Genomic DNA, 20,190 nt, shown 5'->3' with positions numbered 1-20,190 from the left:
AGGAGAGGTTTAGGTTAGGTTTAGGGGGGTGGAAAGAAGCTAAAGGAGGTTTCGCGCGTAAACTGATATTCCATTTGAAGCACCGAGGCGTGGAAAGCGTAGCCTACCCCCCCTGAGTTTAAGAGGAGCAAAAAAAAGACAGCCCTCTTTGCAGCCTTCTCCTGCCTGTTCGTCGAGTAAGCAAGTCGGCCACCCTCTCGAGACCGCCGAAAGCCCGAATTCACGAGTCGAGCAGCACGAACGAAAGCGAGAAACGGAGGACCAAGGATCGAGGGCCAAAAAAATCGGCTTCTCCTGCCATTGCCACGTAATAGCTGCTTCTTCTCCTCTCCCTCTCAATCGCGAACGATTCGACCACCGCGAATGCCTGCTGCTGCAAAATTGAATTTCGAGGTAGAAAAAATTTTTTTTTCTGCCTTGTATTCTATTCATTGCGGAGGTAAAACTTTTCCAAGCAACTTTCCAAGGTAGATCGCTACCTAATATGGCAAAAAAGTTTCTCAATCGTTTAACAGTGTGGACGCGTAGGTTCTAACAGCGACTTTATGGTTTCTGGATTAGGTTTCACTAACATTTGATTTATCACAGTTGCAACGAATAATCAGAATTTAAATAATCAAATAATAAAATTAACTGTTAACATTGTTCGAAATATAAACGTTATATAGACGTTCAGAATCATAAAGTCGCTGTTAGAACGCACGCGTAGGTTCTGGATTAGGTTTCACTAACATTTGATTTATCACAGTTGCAACGAATAATCAGAATTTAAATAATCAAATAATAAAATTAACTGTTAACATTGTTCGAAATATAAACGTTATATAGACGTTCAGAATCATAAAGTCGCTGTTAGAACGCACGCGTAGGTTCTGGATTAGGTTTCACTAACATTTGATTTATCACAGTTGCAACGAATAATCAGAATTTAAATAATCAAATAATAAAATTAACTGTTAACATTGTTCGAAATATAAACGTTATATAGACGTCCACGCGTTCAGAATCATAAAGTCGCTGTTAGAATGCACCCGTAGCTTCTGGATTAGGTTTCACTAACATTTGATTTATCATAGTTGCAACGAATAATCAGAATTTAAATAATCAAATAATAAAATTAACTGTCAATATTGTTCGAAATATAAACGTTATATAGACGTCCACGCGTTCAGAATCATAAAGTCGCTGTTAGAACGCACGCGTAGGTTCTGGATTAGGTTTCACTAACATTTGATTTATCATAGTTGCAACGAATAATCAGAATCTAAATAATCAAATAATGAAATTAACTGTTAACATTGTTCGAAATATAAACGTTACGTATATAGACATCTACGCGTCCAGAACCATAAAGTCGCTGTTAGAACGCACGCGTCTGTGTTAAATGATTAGAAAACAATTTTGTCATTTTTCAAGAGAACTATTAGGTTGCGATTGGAAAAGTTTTATTTTCATGATGAGTAGAATTCAATACAAAAAAAAAAAAGGAAAAAAATTTGCAGCAAAGTTTCTATTTCCCTCAAATCGAAAGTGAAGAATTCATCTTATAATGGCCATCGATAAATTCCACCCTGTGTACAAAATATCGTAGAAGTAGTTTAAAGGACCGATTTCACGATTGGCAAGTGGAAAATTTCGCTGACAGTTTTAGGTTCAAAGTTAAAGAAACACCTAGTTAGGTCTAGGTTTAGAGTATAGGGTAGCAAAGTATAGAGTTTTGGCAATGCAAACTATTTTCTGTCTATTTACGCGTAGCATAATTGATCTTGAGAGAGAAGAGAAGAGAAGAGAAGCAGAGGCAGAGAACGAAATGATAATAATCTGCGACCGGGAGACGGAAAATCGAAGACGTTAAAACTCGCGTCTTTCTCTCTCTCTTTCTCTCGCAAGGAAAATCAGCCCTGGTTCGAATTTCTCTCTCTCCTCTTTCCTCTTGCCTCGAGGCAAAAGAAAAGGACCAAATCCTCCGTAGTTACTGTCCGCGTAACAACTAATTCGTTAATATAGCGCAAGTGCTTTTAGCCGGACCCGGAGAGAAAGGGAGAGAAAGGGAGAGAAACGCTTAGGTAAATGAGAGAGAAAAAGACCGAGAACGCGCTGGTAAGAAATAAAATTCCGGGGACCTCTAATTCCAGCCATGGATGTTTTCTTCCCTTCTTTGAAACTACTCTTCTCTCTCTTTCTCTCTCTCTCTCTCTCTCTCTTTCTCTTCGTCCTCGTCCGTTCGTGTCATCGCATTTTTGCCCGGAGAGCACGGCAACTTATTACAAAAGGAAACACGCTGCCAAAAGGCGAAGATTAAATTGCCTTTCGAGCACGACGAAGGTTTCATTCGAGCAACGTTGCTCGGTTTGCTCGCGCGCCACCGCCAAACGAAAACCGAGCATCTGTTATTACTCCTACGCTCCAGCATCCTAGCTCTGGCTAGGTTTGTCGTTCCCTTTTCTATTTGTTCCGCCTGGAATTTACATACGCGCACCTACATATATGTACCTATACATACATACGCGTACGTCTATCGGATTAATAGTTTCGACGAACGCGCGAACGGTAATCGCAAAGAAAGAAACAGAGAGGACTGTCGGTTCTTTCTCTTTCGTAGGAATTCCACGCGACACACACGGCATCGACGAATAACTTCATTTTTTTTCGAAGGCCGAACAGCCGAACTGAAAAACTGTCATCTCGCGAGAAATTTCCAGTCTCGTTTCATTTTCTTTTTTTTTTTTTTGTTTTTTTTTCTTTTTCGAGTAATATACGATACATTCCAAGGTAATTCCAGCGCGCGAGTAATTTCAGCGCGCCGAACATTGTGGCCGGAATCGCCGTTGGGCAAGGAAACTAATTTCTCTGGCCACGTCATCGGTAAATTAAATCAGAGGGGAAAATCAAAAAACAGCGGAAACGAAAACCGAGCGCGAAATTACGAGTATTAATATTTCTCGTTACGTGCACGTATCCGCGTGCGTGTAACGAAGTTTATGCGAAAGAACGCGCGCAAATATGAATAACATCGGGGTTGGGGGGGGGGGGAGAGATATACAGATTAATATGGTTCGATGTTTCTATTGACGCGATGTTCACGGCGAATCAAAGTATACGTGTATAATATTTTCCATCGATGTGCGTCAGAGCACACAGTTCTTTCCTTTTCAACGTTGGATGACGTTTTTCGATTAATAAAATTGAAACTTTGATTAATAAAATTGAAAGGAAAATCGGACAGCATTTCGAACAAACATCGAACCTATCGTAATAATTAAATCCACGGTGAAATCCATCGTTTTCACCGGGCGGATGACGAACCCTCCCCCCTCGCGGAAGAAGAAAATTTCAGCAAACGTTCAACCCCATACGGGAATTTTATTTTCCTTCCCGACTTATTTCTCCCGTTTCGAAAATTATCGACGCGTGTCACTGAAACGAGAATTACGACAGATAAAAGCAATAAATAACGAAAGGGGGAGGCAATCACATGGACGACATGTCGGCGAAACGCCGAGTAATTAACGGCTGGCAACGTAACCAAACGATGGATAATATCGCGTTGCTGTTGTCTGCGCGTTGCCGACAACATCTCCAACAACTGAATCTTTGTTCCATGCACGCGTGGAGGATCGGGCACGGAGAAAAGAGCGAGAGGTTAACCGAGAGGCATGCACGCAGAGACATTCTCTCTGGCCAGGCCGTACCGTACCAGAGCAGACCATCGGTTTCGAGTAATAATGAACGTAACGTATGGAACACGGCGTTTCGCTTGCGCAAATACGAGTAACGCGCGCACTCGGTGTATACCAATTAATTTGTCAGGTATGCAAACGCGGCACGCATGAAACTGCTTGTCATCGGTGATCATCGATCAAGTCGCGGCTAACAGCGAGACAGAGAGAGAGTAGAGAGAGGGATCGCATTATTCGCTGGGGGCAATGCTGCCGTTGCTGCTGCTGCTGCTGTTGCAAATGCGACGCACCGATACAGAGGGTTAACGTTTCGAAATTCTCTGGCCATCGCGTCGGGTCGACACAGTCGACGTTGCGGTTACCTTTCGATTTGTGATTAACACTTTGCTGCAGGCATCGCCGCGGAATACGCGCTTCTTATTCGCGTCGCGGATCGATCGCGATTCTCCCTTCGGAGGACATCCGCGAATCTCATCCGGCGAAAACTTTTTACCGCGTTATCGGCGTCATGCTTGGTTATTAATAAATAGCCAACCGAGTGATTATCATTTACGATAAGTATTTTATTAACTCGTTGCCGACGGTTACCACCTTTAAAAAGTTCTTCGCCAGCCAGTCGCCAAGGGAGATACGCGAATAGTGTAACTTACAAATTTTCAACGAAAATTGCCGATAAGAATGCGCTGCACTTTTGCCCCGTATCGTCGTATCAAGCGGAAAACTTTCCCGGAAAACTTCGTTACTTCGCATCCACGAGCTTCCTCGGGGCTGCTGGTAAATTTTATTAACCCGGCCGAACGCCCGCCATTGTTACGAATACTAGATACGGCAACTTTTGATACTCGCGTCGGCCCGAAAATCACTCTCACTAGCGAAACTTGGTAGAAATTTCAACATCATACTCGCCGTTCTCACGCTTGGAAGCTTCTTACAAGGCAACGATATCTAAGACGATCGTTCTGATCATGCTTCTTTTTCTCGAAATTCGAAAATTACCTCGACGAAAAAAACTAGTAAACATTTTCGGCTCTGTTTTTTCATTCTCACGACTCGAACTCCGACGAGGCGAAAATCGACGACTCTTTCTCTCTTTTCTCCAAAAACGAAACTCGCGCGCAATTGGAGAGAGCAGAAACTGATAGAAATTCAATCTCGTCATCGCTCCCGCTGCTTAATGTGTTATAAAATTTGCTGAACGACAGATTATTCGGCGCGAAAAGGGGGTGGAGGAGGAGGAGGAGGGCTAAAAACGCGACGGCATTCCATTATCTTGCAATTACCTCCCATCAATCCGTTTCGCCGGCATTTATACGTATACCGGTTCTCGCCACGTTTAATCACGCGTCATTTCGTGCATTAAGTAAATAGGATTACTGTCTAACGCCCTGCTATATTCTATTTCAGGCTTCCCGCAATTTAGCAGCATCGACGAACGGTCAACAATATATATCGCGTCTGGCCTCCAAACCTAACCTAAAAGAAGAGGATTTGTCTAAAGAACGAAAAATATTTTCCCTCTCGCTCCGTTGAGAGAAAAGAAATGAAAAAGAGACGACAGTCGCGTCGCGTGAAATTAATTAACCAACGTCGAGCCAACTCGTTTGTTAAAAACGGATCGGGGGCTGAAGACAAGGATGAACGAAAGGAAAACGAAAGACGAGCGAATTAGCGAGAAAGAGGGTCGATCTTATTTGCAAAAGCTTAACGATAGATCGCCCTGTTCGCGAAACGAACAGGGCAAAAGGTAATTTACATTCAATTCAGGAAATCCTAGATGTCTATTGGGCTAAAGGGCTGGCTTCGCGAAGAATACTCGACTACCCGGCCTTTATATCGGATATCCGGCACCTGCATAATTCTCTGGTTTTATTCTTATTACCTACTCGCTCTCTCTTTACTTTCTCTCTCTCTCTCTCTCTCTCTCTCTCTCTCTTTCTCTCTCACCCACCTTTCCATCGAACTCCGTCCAACACTTGCATTCGCCCTCCTCTCTTCTCTCTTTCTCTCTAATTCTCTCGCGAATCCTATCGTCCCCACTTTCTCTCCTTTCGTTCTTGTACAGGGTGGAAAGAATAGTTCGTTCGTTACTGTACATCAGATGAATTACACATCTTCGATTTGATGGCGATATATGTAAAGAAAATATACATGCCAGAAAATTGGCCTTGACTTCGAATTTCAAAGTCGAAAAAATTTTCTTCCTTTCGCATTGCATCTCTACGCTCATTACGAAGATAAAACTTTTCGAACCTAATAGTCCTTTTGACAAATGGCAAAACAGCTTCTTAGTCATTTAGCACTGCGGACGCGTGAGTCTTGACAGCGACTTTATAGTTCTGAATATGTAGATGTTTATTTTACGTAATTTTCGTATTATTATTCACCAACATTTGATTTATCACAGTTCGTAGCGTCAGTGGGAGTTTAAATAATCAATCTGTTAACGCTATTCGAAATATAAATATTACATCCACGCGATTTAGAATCATAAAGTCGCTGTTAGAACGCACGCATGAAAAATTACTCACAAACTAGATTCAAATATAAAATGAAATAATATTAAATTTATTGAAAAAAAATTATATATATATATTTCAAAATTATCAAAATTAAATTTAATAATATACAGTAATCTTTTAAATTTATAATAACAGTTCTAAAAATTAAAGCCATTATAATAAATAATCCATTCGAAATAATAATTTAAACTAAAATTTAAAAAATTAAATTATTCAATTTAATCGGTTAAAATTTAAAAAAAATATTATCAAATACAATTAAAATTAAGATCTTTATTATATATATTAAATTTCTTAAAACAATAAACTCAAACATATAAATAACTATTATTCAATAGATCATACGAATTAATTCAACGATTTGAAATAAATTGAAAATATTAAATTTCAAAATTTTCCGATGTTTCCAAATTCATAATTTATTCTAATTAATAATAATAATCCTAAAACACCTTTACACACTATAAACATTAAGAATGTCAAAAATAATCATAATCTATAACTATACATAATTATAAATGAAATAAAAAATTATGTATAGAAATTCTATTATAATTAAAAATCTTGAATAATAAAAACTTCTCACAAATATAATTATGACAATAATAACGAAAATAAAAATAATAATAATTCTTTAATTCCGTCTCTCCCTGTTTCTCGCGTCGCGTCGTCAGCTCGGCTTTCACCCTCCCCTCCCGCAATCAATTCGAACGTTTCCTCCGAGACGCCCCGTCGATCGGAAGTTTCGACCAGCCGAAGGATTCACGAAAGATACTCGGAACGAGAACGAGGACTGGCTCGAGTTGCATGCGATTAAACTCTCAATCCCTTCTGTCTTAATTTACTCGGAGACGCTGGTCCTCGGTGTATCGAGGCGTTCCCCTCCATAGTTGCAACTAAGAAAGGACGGAAGAGACACATATCACCTCTATTCAAATGTTTCCCCTATCGCTCTCTTCTTCGACGACTCCAATTTTCTACGCCGTCCTCTCTCTACTTCGACACTGACTTTATTCACCTAAACGCATTCGTTCGTTTCTCACAACGACGTATAAACGCGTCGTCCCAAGTTTTTTACTTGGCTGACACGAAAACACGTCTCACTGATATTTTCACGCAGCTGTTTTCGAATGAAATTTATAAACGGAAATGTCAATTTCTCTTTCCAGACGTTCCACCGAATCGGAAAAATTGTTTCTCTGACTGTACTCTGTGATGATTGATACGAAGACTGAATCGTATACTCGGAACGCTTGTGTCAGTATTAGAACGAAAGGAAATTCGACGCTTAAGCATCGCTTCAGATCAGTCATGACAGATTCAGATAACTCTGTTTACAAGAGAATAAGACATTTGTTCATGTTTGATAAAACGAGCCTACATCGACAGTACGAGAGTAAAATCTTCTAATCTTTCGCAGTCAGTGCTTTCTCGCGTTTGATTGGAATTTCGGGACCAGCGGGTCAAGTAATTTACATCTATAATAAAAACCGAAGTTTAGAACCAATTTTGGCTCGATACTGTTTTACTTGAAATTTCATATTCTTTCGATTTATGATGAAAAAAACATTACCCCTATTATAAGTAATATCGTTTTCTTCAAATTTAATATACATTGCCATAATTTCACTTGTTATAACATAATCTATATTCTATTAAATAATATATTGACATTTAATACGCTTATTGTTAAATTATATTATAGATTAAAACTGTATAAACTCTCAGATAAAATAAAATTTTGTACAGTATCAACTATAATATTAGAAACTATAATATTCATAATATTAGAATAGAAACTATAATAGTAGAAACTATAATATTCATAATATTAGAATAGAAACTATAATATTAATTAATATTCATAATATTAGAATAGAAACTATAATATTAGAAACTATAATAGTAGAAACTATAATATTCATAATATATGGTCCAATTGAAAGAAAATAAAGATGACCACGAAAATTTCGAAACACGCACAAAAAAATTGACACACCACACACTTTGCTTCCCTTAAAACCATACAACTTTCGTATCAAACAATTTTTCATTAGATGTACAATTTAAAAGTCATTCCATATACGGTGATTCATGTAACTTGCACGCCTGAAGTAACTTTCTAATAAAAAAATTGTTTGTTACAAAAGTTGTACAAGATAAATTTTTATTTCAAATTTTTTTTTTTCTTTTTTAATTTTTAATTCGAATAACAAGATTGAGAAGCACCGCGTTCAAAAGTATAGTTCTATGCAAAGTTCCGTAAAACGCCAACGAATCTTCGCACTCGTCGATTGATCATCGGGCTTTTCAGCATCCATCGGACATTCGCGCGCGACGTAGACGGGTGGTAGAGAGCTAAGGGAATTACCCTTTCTCGCGAGTTACGGGGCCGCGACTCATTTTCGCGGGGACAAAAGCATCGCGCCGCGCATCTAATTAAAGGAGGCCGCTATTATACTGCTGAAGTTGGGTAATGGAAGCCGGTCGTGTAAAACTGCCGCGTGTTGTTCCTCCGCCGCGTAAATCGTCTTCTCTGTCCCCTTTCATCCCCATTTTCTCGTCCCATTCCCCCTCGCGCGCGACCCACTTTTCTTAATTGTTCCTCTATTAAAATACACTCTAATTAATATCCATTGTGCTCGATATTTATCGCCTTGGAACTCGTTACGCATTGAGTGGCCCCCGCGCGAAAATTTATCGTCAAACCCCCCTCCCACGCGTGTAAATCGTGTTTCCCGTTAGCCACCGAACGGAATAATTTCGTCTCTTCGGTTATTACATTCCGAATTGTATTGCACGAAACGGAGAGAAGTCTCACATTTCGCGCGGCGCGGTCGACGGACAAATTACTCGAATCGGCTGGCACTTCCGGAAGGAAGGAAAGATTCGTTGTCAGTCTCGACGGTACGTAGCCGAGGTGTGGGAACGAGTGGAAATCGGTTTGCGGCTCCTCCGCGGCATGTGGCGAGCGGCGCGACTGAAATCTATGCAAACCGGCTCGAAACTATGTAAAGCAATGCTAATCCGCCGATAAAACCCTCACCGACGAGCAAACCGCCGCACCCTTGCGTTTTCCTCGTCGCATCGTTTCTCCACTGACGCACCGAGGCTATCCACCCCGTATCCGACCTGTACACACGCGCCACGCGCCACGCGCGCACGCACGCACGCACGCGTGTGTGCACTAGGATGCACCGCAATGCAGCGCCAGCTCTAGCCGCTCTGACGTATTTTCCAGTAATCCTCGGGACCCCGACGGTAACTCTATTAGATTCCTGCGAAAGGTTCACCCACGCCGCCCGCGTCGTACCAACACACGCACGAAATCACACTGCTTCCGCTGATACGTTAACGGGCACGTACACGCGCCCGCGTAATCGCTGTCCCGGGGTTTATAGCGAAATGATCATTCCAGCGAGAACGGGCTTGATAGGCTCATCACGCTTCACTTGCCAATAGATACTGAAGATTCTTCCGTGTCCTAACCAGAATAGAAGGACAGAAAACACGACCAAGAGCATAAATCTCAAAGATTATCAATGGGCCATGCAAAACTCACTCACCAGTGTCTTCTCGACAAAGAACATCCCGCAATTTGTGATTTGTGCAAAGTTTAGTTGACAGTGGAACATGTGATCGTCCAGTGCGGAAAAATACGCAGTGAATAGACGTCAATTGAACACAAGTCGTTCACTAAATGATAAATTAAAGCAGAGGGGGCTAACTGGCGGTCCGCGAGCCCTTGCCCCCTCCACTGCATCTCCAGTGGAGGGGGTAGCGCCTAGCGATCGGAAAAGTGGGGGCAAGAGCTAGCGAGCCGCCAGTTAACCACCTCTGTTATAAAGAACAAAGCATCGATCCTAAATTTAAGACACTTTCCGAAACAGTCTGAACTTCATAATAAATTGCAAGATTTAGTTTTCAAGTGTCGCTAGTAACCGGCACAAGTGGTCGACGCGACTTTAAATAATGAAAATGGAAAAAAAAAAAAAAAGAAACAGAAAGAAAGGACCGGATCAAAGTTTCATTTTAAACAACTTCGCGAATCTCTGTGTCGCAATCTCTTCTAATTAAACGGTCGAAAGTTTTTCGACCCGGGGTGAAACACGACGCCATTAAGATTTCGGCGAGCGCGCGGTTAGAACGGGCAAATATTTTCGGCGACTTTATCTGTCCGAAGGGAACGCGGAGACACCGCGCGGCCGCGTACACAGAGGAAACTTATGAACGTTCCAGTTGAAACATTAACGAAGCGGAGCGTTTAAAACTTAAGACCTTACCCCGAACTTCTTACACGCGTAAACGTTAAAACCCCGGGCCGGCTAAGTGGCACCGTTGCTTCCTCGCAAGCAGCGACGCTTGCCTCTCCGAGAGCTGACTGCCTCTTTGTGATTGCCTCGTTACTCTCCGCCGTTTTCCAAGGGAAAATTACGTTTCAAAGAGGGGAGAGAACACATCGGCTCGGCTGCAACCTTCTGATTCCGATGTCAACGATTAGCCGTCGGCGGCAGAGCGGAAAAGAAACGGCACGTTCTTCCTTTGTGGATAAAGTTCAGTTCTTCTCTTTCTCTTTTTGCCTCTTGTTCTTTTTCTTTTCCTTTTTTCTTTTTCTTTTCCTTCTTCTTTCTTTTTTTTTTTTTTTTNTTTTGTTTCGCCGCGCTTCGGTACGCGCGATCAAATGACCGTCAAAGTTGCAACGATCGTATCCATCCGTCGCTTGTACCTCGTACCGAATTATGCAGGCGAAACGAACGATTAGCGGCGCGCGTCCGGTATCCAAGGAGAGACGGACAGCCGGCAATAGTGAAAAATCGATAATGCGATAAATTCTTCAGCGTCGAGGCGATCGCGTTTACCAGACGCCGTTCTCGCCACTCTCGCTGTCGCTACGTATCAATTCCTTTGCAGTTTCAAAGGTATCTGTCTCTCTGTTTCTCTTTCCCCCACCCGCCCCTCTCTCCTTTTTTTTTATTTTTCAGGACGCGTTACGGTACGAAGCTCTCTTCCTCTCTCATTCCATCAGTTTCAGCCATTCGAATTTAACCACTTGCGCTGGCAACCGATTGCGGACCATAACGAGCGACCAAACTGTATATTAATAATTCGTCGCTTTCTTTTTGAATCTTTCTCGTCGGTATGGATATCAGTGGATAGAAATTATTGAGAAGTAATAAATATATTATTTGTTTTGCCTCGGTTAAATACACTTAAACATATTTAACCCTCCGACTACTGAAACCTCAGCGTCCCGCGCCGGAGTCATTTCTGACACGCCGATATCCCACTAATTCATATTTAGGACGGCTCATCGATAGTGTACAAAGTGTGACGGTCGCTCAAGACCGAAGTCTTCACCGATATTGTACCAACACAGTGACAAACTCATATAGGAACATGTAGGAGTATAAAGAACAAATAATAGTCACATGAATAATAAAGTTATATATATTTACTGTACATTTATGTTGTTCACTGTCAGGAACGTCTTGTGCAAATTGAGCGAAAGAAGACAAAGAGAAATTGCTCGTTGGCAATGAAGACATTGCGTCAACAAATAGAAACAACGGAGAAAAGTAATAATAAGAAATAACAATAAAAACAGTAAATTAATAATGTTAATTAAGTAAAATATTAAAATAGTGCTAAAAACTAAAATCTAAATGGTAAATAGAAAAATAATACGAAATACTAAATACAAAAATGGTATAAAATACTAAATAACTAAACTACAAAAATGGTATAAATAATAAATAACAATAAAAACAGTAAATTAATAATATTAATTAAAAGTAAAATATTAAAATAGTGCTAAAAACTAAAATCTAAATGGTAAATAGAAAAATAATATGAAATACTAAATACAAAAATGGTATAAAATACTAAATACTAAAGACAAAAATAATACAAACTATTAAATACTACTAAATACTAAAATACTAAAATACTAAAATACTAAAATGCTAAAATGCTAAAATGCTAAAATGCTAAAATGCTAAAATGCTAAAATGCTAAAATGCTAAAATGCTAAAATGCTAAAATGCTGAAATGCTAAAATGCTAAAATGCTAAAATGCTAAAATGCTAAAATGCTAAAATACTAAAATACTAAAATACTAAAACAATAAAATACTAAATATTAAATACTAAAATACTAAAATACTAAAACAATAATAAAAAATACTAAAACAATACTAAAAACAAAAATAATGCAAACTATTAAATACTAAATACTAAAACAATAATAAGAACACTAAAATATGAAATAAACTTTGAAATAAAAAATTGCTTCGATTTGCTGCACACATCTTTCTCCCTCAGAACGTTACCAGAAACTGATTTTTTTCGTCTTTAGTCGTCGTCGCTTCGGCAATTTGACAAACACACGGCGCACAGCCACATGATGCTCGTGCGTTAATGCGATCAGTAACACAAGCAACTCCCAGCACAAGTCAAAACTGTACGGCACAGTAGGCGAAGGTTTAAAACGGAGAAATATTGCAATTTTGGGACAAAAAAATTCTCCACGTGCTTGGCACACCATTCCAGCGCAAGAGGTTAAATAAAACTCTTCCTTAGCGCACGCACAGCACTCTAGCGACTTCTCCCTTCAGACCGGCAATCGTCAATACGTCAAGAACAATTCGCAAGCACTTCCAAACCTCGGTGTTTTTCATTTCAACCGAGTGAAACAACTCGATTGATGGTGAGACAAGTAGGACAAACCGGAAGGAAAGTAAACTACCGACGCGATTCGAGACATTCTATGCTACCTATTCTGTTCCAGGGTTGATTTACGACGCGTCTCTTCCATTGTCCCAACGAAATTGATGGACTCGAAGATTAAGGACATTTAGTACGATTTAATTATATTACCGGAACGATAAGGACGCTTTGTTAACAAACCTTGTTCCTTAATCGTGGCTGCCGCCGTGGCAAAAGACGAGAGGGAATCCAAACGCGCGTGAAGTCCGACCAGCCAAGGACCCGTGCCAGTTTAATGGATGGTTAATGCACGTTTCGGTTTACACGAGGATACGAGAGCACCCGTTATGCTCACCGTTAACCATACAGGATTATAGCACGCTGCTTTAAAGCCTGCGCTGTCGTGACCCGCTGCGAATCCACCACAGACGTATCTCTGTACAACAGATCCGTAAGAACAGCGTCGTAAGGTTTACCAATGTAGCGTGGAAACGTCTCAAAAATGGAAAAATCACGTATAACGAAGATAGTAAATAATTCGTTGCCGCGGTTACGACGAGTTCTGATTAATCTCTCTACGAGACGCAGAATAATTCCTGGATGTAATGGCCTTCGAAAATTTTCTGCTTGGATCCCTTGAACTGTGAACGACATTTTCGGAATGCAGTGTTTAGAAGTTACGTTGACACTTTCGTCATCGATTATCGGGTTGGATGGTTTTTATTTTTTTTTTTTAGGGGAGAGTTGTCCATCATAGAATTGTATACAATAGTTGGCAAATAGTTTTCTAGCCGACTGAATACAAAGGAAATATCCAAGAAAAGAGAACTACGGACAAACGAAGAATTGTTGGCTGCGGCCAGTTGGTAAATCCGGCGTCTAAGAGTTTTTGACATTCTAACTCTTACACGTTGAGCAGAAATGAAGAACGATGATTATTGAAACAAAACTTTAGGATCACATTAACTGCGAAACGAGGAAAATGTTGAAGTTCGCATTAAAAAACTGCAAAAGTACGGTTTTGCAATTTTCAATATGTGAGTGCTGGTAAGATCTTTAAGAAGACATTTAATTTGGTTGAAAACTTGAGGATAAATCACAGATTTAGTACGGAAATAGGACTAGCTGGATATGATTGTCAAAATATGTTTCTAAAACACCAGATCTCAGTGTTTCTTTGTCTCGGTCGGCCAAGATATGAACAGGATAGAAGTTGACTCGTATTTTCCTTATACAAGAAAATGATCTCTTGAACAAAGTGGTGTTGAGACTGGCCTACAATTGAACAATAAACTAAAAGTATTGACCCGGACACTCCAAATAAAATAGCCTTTTGCACCAAGTGCCATTTCTTTCATTTTATAATTATTAAATCAATAATTATTCTTCAATTTTCTGTTGTAGCAACGCTACAAATTTACGTGTATCGTATGTATCTACTTCCACAAACATAAATGTATATCTTTTCTTTTCAGATGTAACATTTCTTTAGAAAAGAAACAGTAGGCCATAACTCGCCGATTTACACGTGGACGAAAATAACGGACACTCAAGGACACAAAATAAAAACGGGTTTTCGAGAACAGAATCTGACAAATTATACTGTTCGCGTAATCAAAGGTTAAAAGAATCAGCCGGAATTGAACGTGAAACTGTACGAGCGAATTTTTTTGGCCTCTTTGTAAGTCACAGGTAGAATTGGAGTAACCCCCAGGATTTTGCAAATATTAATCTCTAATAGCACCGGGGCCGTTTCAATCGGCGAGCTGCGAGCACTCGCGCGAGTGTAAACGGCGGCGATGGCCAGCACGAGAGGCCGGGACTGGTGGCGGTGAAATCCATTTTTCAACGGGGGAAAACGGATATAACGCTCGGTGCAAAGTGAAGCCCGAGTGAAATGGCCGCGTACCGCGCGTCCCGCGCACCGAACAATGGGCGTCAAGTAAAAATTCAAAATTAACGCGCGCCTCTTCTTTCTCAATTGGTCGATGCGTTTTCGCACCGCCAACTGCCCGTGAATCACATTTTACACAGCGGAAACTTGCGCCCCCCGCTCGCCTAACGATTACACCCAGCCAGCCAAATTTTCGGCTCTATTCATCCATCGTCTCTTTCATTTCTAACCTAACCTATTTCTTTCTTTTATTTAAATGTGCAACGCTTCACGTTTTTTGCGTGTCATCCATCCGCAGATTTAAGTTAGATTTTTTAAGTTTAGGTTAGGCTGATCTTTTCTGTGTCGTGCGAATTTTAGTATATGTACTGTCGAAGCAAGTACAAACCTAAATATAAACTATTTTTGTTTTATTTAAGTGTGGAACGCTTCACGATTTTGCGTGTCATCCATCCGCAGATTTAGGTTAGTTTAAGCTAATCTTCTCTGTGTCGTTCGAATTTTAGTATATATATTCCCAAAGCAAGTACAAACCTAAACATAATCTACTTTTTTCTTTTATTTAAATGTGGAACGCTTCACGATTTTCCGTGTCATCCATCCGCAGATTTAGGTTAAATTAGGTTTAAGGTTAGACTAACCTTCTCTGTGTCGTGCAGATTTTAGTATATGTATTGCCAAAGCAAGTACAAACCTAAACATAACCTATTTCTTTTTTTTTATTTAAATGTGGAACGCTTCACGATTTTGCGTATCATCCATCCACAGATTTAGGTTAAATTAGGTTTAAGGTTAGACTAACCTTCTCTGTGTCGTGCAGATTTTAGTATATATATTGCCAAAGCAAGTACGAACCTAAACATAACCTATTTTTTTCTTTTACTTAAATGTGGAACGCTTCATAATTTTGTGTGTCATCTATCCGCAGATTTAGGTTAGTTTAGGTTAGGCTAATCTTCTTTGTGTCGTTCGAATTTTAGTATATATATTGCCAAAGCAAGTACGAACCTAAACATAACCTATTTTTTTCTTTTACTTAAATGTGGAACGCTTCATAATTTTGTGTGTCATCCATCCGCAGATTTAGGTTCGATTAGGTTTAAGTTTAAGTAAGGCTAACCTTTTCTGTGTTGTTCGAATTTTAGTTTATGTATTGCCAAAGCAAGTACAAACCTAAACCCAACCTACTTTTTTTTTTATTTAAATGTGGAAGCCTCACAATTTTGCGCGTCATCCTTCCGCAGATTTAGGTTAGATTAAGTTTAAGTTTAGGTTAGGCTATGCCAATCTTCTCTGTTTCGTTCCGATTTTAGTGTATGTACTGCCGAAGCAAGTACAAACCTAAACATAACCTATTTTTTTCTTTCATTTAAATGTGGAACGCTCCACGATTTTGCGTGTTATCCACCCGCAGATTTAGGTTAGATTAAATTTAAGTTTAGGTTAGGCTATGCTAATCTTCTCTGTTTCGTTCCGATTTTAGTATATGTACTGCCGAAGCAAGTACAAACCTAAATCTAACCTATATTTTTTTTTTATTTAAATGTGGAACGCTTCACGATTTTGCGTGTCATCCACCCGCAGATTTAGGTTAGATTAGGTTTAAGTTTAGATCAGACTAATCTTCTCTGTATCGTTCGAATTTTAGCACACGTACTGTACAAACCTAACCTAAATGTTTTTGTTTCGTTGCAATCGCAAACCCCATTCGTTCTTCGTGTTACGCGTCAATTTATCATTTAATTTTACTTACGAACGTTTTTACGGCTCTCACTGGTTTACGAGGTTTACAGCCTTGAGGATAGTTGCAGGTTTACTTACCTGAAACAAAATAGAAGGCGATTAATTGACAAGTACGAGAAGATACGGTCAAAACGTTGAATGCGATGAAACACGATCTCGTATAAGACGCACGAGCGTAATTGGTCTCGTCTCAACTGACTAACGGTTGATTGAAACATCGAAGTCTAACTACCGATTCGTAAGCTACTAATTAGGGAACTGACTCTAAACCGAGCAATATTGGAAAGCCGATTGTTTCTGGAATACAGTGACTAACACGTCTGGATAATTTGGGCGAGATCAAATTGTGGAAACGTTTCACTTGTATATGCGTAAAATTATTATGTTAATTACACGTAAAATTATTGTTACTAAGTACGGAAAAATTGTTTCCATCGTGACGAATGTACAATTTCATACGGCAGAAAATGAAATATGAATACGAACCAGAGGTTTCTCTCTCTTTTCTTTTTTTCTTTTTTTTTTTTTGTTTGATAACCTAAGGGGAAAATACACGTGATCTGCAAGCATAACTTTTTGTTACCGCTGTCTAAATTGGTTCAACGAATGTATACAATACGTCGGACAAGAGAACATTGCACATAGTGAGGAAATAAAAAGAACGTTGTTTCACTCGCGGGAATTGCAAAAGGAAGAGCACGTAGTATTATTTTATTCGGCCAGTAGTCAAGAACTTTCTGCTCGGCCGAAACCATTAGCCGAAACATCGAACGACGATAAAACAAAATAACGAACGGCAAACAATTTCATACCGGCTGTCACAAAATTATCGATTCCAGGATTACGCGACAGAGCTTCGGTCTTTAATTGTTTAATTATCCGAAATATTTCGTGCTTGTTTTTTCGTAGTAGGATTATTGAATTCGTTGAATTTCAGATAAAAGTTTGCAAATTTTGTTTACGACAATTGTAAATATTATATAGTTTTAATATACGTTATTTGATTCGCAATTGCGATCGTAATTCACAATTTATTCCCTTCGCCGAGACTATTGCAAACGATTTTAAATTATACTAGTTGAAGATAGTCACATAGGCGAATTTGCGCTTGCGAAGAAGAAGTCGACATCTTTGCCCAATAATTTGCAATGACTTCGCCCGGGAGTAGTTCAAGTTTCACGGTATAATCCATCCTGGTAGTATCTAGAACAACAACAACAAGAACGCGGAGGTGGGCCAGCTCCGCTACGATTGCGACTACACGGTTGTTTGTAAGCTGGTACGCCAGTGATAGAGGACGAGTTCGAATTGTACCACCCAACTAAACCGATATATCTAACTGCCTAGTGTCTACGAAATTTCCACTAGGTCCGCTCAATCTGATAAATGTGCTCGATTAATTAATTAATTAATTAATTAAGACACGTTCGACTTGGCGCTGGTATTTTATGCGCGACAGGTGTACAGGGTGCAAAGAAAAGTTTGTGAAAATTCTACTATACATATGTAAAGAATCTGTCGTGAAATTGACCTTGCTGCATAATTTTCTTCTGGCATTGTGTTCTACTTATCACGAAGGAAAAACTTTCCCAAGAAACCGAATAGTTCTCTTGAAAAACGTTCCTTAGTCGTTTGACATTGCGCGTGCTAACAGCGACTTTAGGGTTCCACTAACGTTTGATTTATTTGATAGTTGTAGCATCAGTGCGAGTCTAAATAATCAATTGATAAAACTAATTGTTAACATTGCTCGAAATATAAATATTACGTAATGTAGACATCGTAATATATACATAAACATAGACATAAAGTCGCTGTTAGAACGCCCCGCGGCCATTTTCTTGCCATTTCTCAAGAGAACTGTATGGTTACTTCGTGATGAGTAGAATAGGATGCAAAAGAAAAATTTTGGCTTTTAAATTCAAGGCCAAACTAAATATAATGAGTATATTAATAATTAATATAATATAAATATAATAAACTAAATATTAATATAAATATAATAAACTAAATAATGTTTTTTACATGTATCTCCATCAAATCAAAAGTGTAGAATTCGTCTATAATAGCCACGGACAACCTTTTTTTTCCACCCTGTACTATTTATAGCCCACGGTATCCTAATACATTGCCCAATAATGTCTGTTGTTTTAACGTTGTTACGTCATCACATCCGTACGTACGCGAAACGGACGAAAAAATAAAAGCCCGCTGCAATCGAGTTTCCGTTGATCAGAGAGTTGACGCGAAAAATGAATTTTCAGAAAACGAAAATGAAAACAACCAATTCCGGAATCGACGAAATCTCGGGGGCCCGTTGAAATTTACGAAAGTTGCTGAAAAATTTCCGAGGCGAGTCTCGTTTAAACCAGAAATATTGTGAAACCGAAATATTGTGAAGTTTAGGCATTATACCGGCATTTGCTCCCATATTATCGTAATATAACCGCTATTTGGGAAATTGGTTTTAATACCAGTATAAGACCAGTATCATACCGGTATATTCATACGTATTTTATCGGTATTTGATGTCCACAACGGTAAAAATACCGAAATACCGGTATGATGCTATTAAAACGATGTTAGGTCGGTTATTACCGGTACCGCTTTACCGACGAAAACACATTTTTCATTTTCTACGTACAGTGACTCTTGTTAACATTCGGACATCATGCTATTCAAAATATTGTTGTGGATTTCGATTGTTTATAATAGTAAATTTGGATTGACTTTTTAATAATATAATAGAACATTCATTATAGTTTATAGTAACATAAATTTTATTTATTTATTGCACATACTTTTCTTAATACCAAACAATAAATTGAACTATGTCGAAACGTAGCGTGGCAAAAATATTCGGACATTTGAAGAACTACAATATTTGAACCTGAAAATTGTCAACATAAACAATAATTAATATTTTGTTAGGTAGCCCTTAACTTCAATAATATATCGGTTAGGTATATTTCCAGTAATTTTTTTTTAAGTAATTTAGCGGAATATTCATCCATTCTACGATTAGTCGTTGTTTCAATTCCTCTTTCGATTTATCGACGTACGACAATTAATCATTTTTCACCGAGAAAAGGGAAAAACGTATCGAGAAATCGGTCATCTTTTAAAATTAAGTAAGAGTATCGTGACTGATATTATACGGAGATACAACGATGAATCAATATTAGAAATAATAAAGGATACGTGTACAAGCGTCATCGAATTTACTATCGGCAGCTTTATGAAAACATTTCAATCATTGTCTCCTTTTCATTTTCTAATATATTAACATTTTATTTACCGAAATACATCTACCGACCTAACATCGTTTTAATAGCATCATACCGGTATTTCGGTTTCATCGAACGTAATCGAATAGTAACCTGAAAATACCAGTATCCGTAATACCGATTCGGTCTCTGGTTTAAACGTTTCGTGGGAGGAGCCTCACATGCTGGCGAGGCAGCACGTTCAAACGAAGCTTCGCGCGAATTATACGCATAAACAGATTGCCTGGCAAAATATAGGCGACGAGTTATCCAGTTTCCACGGTGAAACCGTGTCGTAACCGTAGGTGCATCGAGACTCTTGCGCGTTATTGTTGGAGGACACGCGAAGAATCTATATAATAATCGTTTTCAATTCACCGATTC

General features: G+C 39.1%; 3 pseudogenes; all 3 read right to left on the bottom strand.

Moving 5' to 3' along the window:
- Window positions 1-15,211: 15,211 nt before the first annotated feature.
- LOC122531293 lies at window positions 15,212-15,327 on the bottom strand (annotated as a pseudogene).
- Window positions 15,328-15,996: 669 nt separating this feature from the next.
- On the bottom strand, window positions 15,997-16,134 carry LOC122531292 (annotated as a pseudogene).
- Window positions 16,135-16,243: 109 nt separating this feature from the next.
- Window positions 16,244-16,304, bottom strand: LOC122531294 (annotated as a pseudogene).
- Window positions 16,305-20,190: the final 3,886 nt, after the last annotated feature.

The sequence above is a fragment of the Frieseomelitta varia genome, unplaced genomic scaffold, assembly GCF_011392965.1.
Source record: "Frieseomelitta varia isolate USP_RPSP 00005682 unplaced genomic scaffold, Fvar_1.2 scaffold_383, whole genome shotgun sequence".
Classification (NCBI taxonomy): Eukaryota; Metazoa; Arthropoda; class Insecta; order Hymenoptera; family Apidae; genus Frieseomelitta; species Frieseomelitta varia.
This window is presented reverse-complemented; position numbering and strand designations above follow the sequence as displayed.